The 2,026-nt window shown below is 35.9% G+C and overlaps 1 long non-coding RNA gene across 1 annotated transcript; it reads right to left on the reverse strand.

Annotated features, from left to right (window-relative positions):
• Positions 1 to 532: 532 nt before the first annotated feature.
• LOC112281715 (uncharacterized) lies at positions 533 to 1,493 on the reverse strand. Its single transcript, XR_002969671.3, has 2 exons — positions 1,276 to 1,493; positions 533 to 721 (listed from the first exon to the last, which is right to left on the reverse strand). It is a non-coding gene; the product is annotated as an uncharacterized LOC112281715 (long non-coding RNA).
• Between the last annotated feature and the right edge of the window lie 533 nt (positions 1,494 to 2,026).

Genomic DNA, 2,026 nt, shown 5'->3' on the forward strand with positions numbered 1-2,026 from the left:
TTTCTACAAGATATTATTAAAATTACCTACTTTTACATACCTTTATATATTCATATTATCTAGATAATTATTAGAATATATATGGATGTTTGTGATAATATTCTATGTATTTGTAAGATTATTGTATTCTAACATTATTCCAATCAATCTATTTGCCACTCATATAATAAGCTTTAATTGTATTCTTTGTTTTGCCTTTACTAGTTGTGTCTTAATATAGGATCTGCCTACTATGGATATAAGAAATGAAGTCATTAACCTCTATGTTTCTACTATGCTTCATAAGTTCTCTTGTTACAAGATTGTAAACATCCTCAACTTCCAAATATATTAATTTTGAGCACCTAGTAACTTATTCAACTATCATACTTCACAACTCAAGGACTTTTCTCTAGTTTTTGCCATTTCTCAAAGTGTTTATCCTTTGGGATATGTTTCAATTCAGTACTTCTATCACCTTTCCTCACTAAGCAAAGAGCAAAGCTCACCTAATCTAATAGTACCCTAATTGCTATGATACCATGTTGCAATATGTACAAGACGACTTATTTTTCATTAGGCGACTGAAAGATTATATACACTTCGGTTTACCAGCCGCTATAAATGCAGTTGTAATACCAACTCCATATTTTACTTAACAGTAAAGAGAAAGAGGGGAGCTTTGGTGGATGAACGAGGGCGCAGGTTGGGTATCATCAACAACACCGTGAGGGGGAACGACCTGTATCAGCAAACGAAGACGAACTGTAAGCACATTACTAGTATAAGTGCGGCCATAATAAGTAAAGAGGTTTTGTGCAGTGGACTTGTTCTGTGTGGCAAGGGATTTTGAGTGGGAGCAAGGCGATCCAAAAAATGAAAAAGAAATCAGCAAAAAAGAGGAGTGATCGCAACAAGGGAATTGCGGAAAGCGGTGACAACAACGAGCAAAATTGGGTGTGTGTGTGTTGGGCAAAGTCGATGGGCTAGCAAGAAGACAATGAATACAAGGCAAAACGAAAAAGATAGCAGCATCAATTCAAACGTGGACAGGCGAAAAGAAATAAAAATAAAAATGACAGGAGAGTGACCCATCAACAACGTGAAGCAAGGCACCGCTGCAGCAGCAGCTAACGAAGGAGCGAGTGATTTAACAAGAGCAATCTAAAAGAACAATCTAGAACGGAACACGAAGAAGTGTGTGAGCAGCAGTGCAGAGAATTTGAGCAAAGAAGTGATCAGCGGAGAAGAATAGTAACAAGAAGAGAAAGGTAACCATTGGGCGGCGAAGGATACCATCAAGCGGAGGGCGGCGGAAGGCAAGCGTATGCGTCCCAAAGAAGAGGTAGAACAATCAAAGGAGTCGAAGAAGGAACAATCTGGCGGCAGGTTTGGCAAAGGAATCGATGTTAGTGATGGACAAGGCAGCAAGAGAAGTGTGGCAGTGGCAGCAGCCGAGTTGATTAACTAGAGTAGCGTCGAAGAAGGAATAGGATAAGAAGTGCACGACCTCGGAAGCGGAACCACATCGAAAATGAGGCATCGGTCCAGCAATCTAGTGAGCAAGGGAGCGATCACAATTCACTGTACTTGATGGGGGTAGAGCTGCTGGGCGCTAATTACGACAATTCAAGTGAAAGATAAAAAACAGAATAGAAAATACAATCTGAATGGAATCTCTATCAAAATCAAAACAGAATCTTAGAAGTTTGACTAGCATAGTTTATTTATTTGTTATTAACACCTAAATTAAATTATTCTCAATGTATAGTTACAAACACATTTAGTCTTCCTAATAAAATTCATTTATATTAATTAAATTTATATTTTATACTTTGAAATAAAATTTCATAGAATCCTAACTTAATATCAATGATTTAATATATACATAGAAATATATTTTACTTTTAGTTTTAATTCATCTTTGGTTTATTTCTTATATTAAGAAAGGAATTTATCTAATCAAAACAAAGTTTAAGAGGTTTGACTTAGTCAAGTTAAACCAGCTAATACAATTAATTTGATTTATTATTTTGATTTCATGTAA

This window comes from Physcomitrium patens, chromosome 4 (assembly GCF_059467195.1).
Source record: "Physcomitrium patens ecotype Gransden chromosome 4, ASM5946719v1, whole genome shotgun sequence".
Taxonomy (NCBI): domain Eukaryota; kingdom Viridiplantae; phylum Streptophyta; class Bryopsida; order Funariales; family Funariaceae; genus Physcomitrium; species Physcomitrium patens.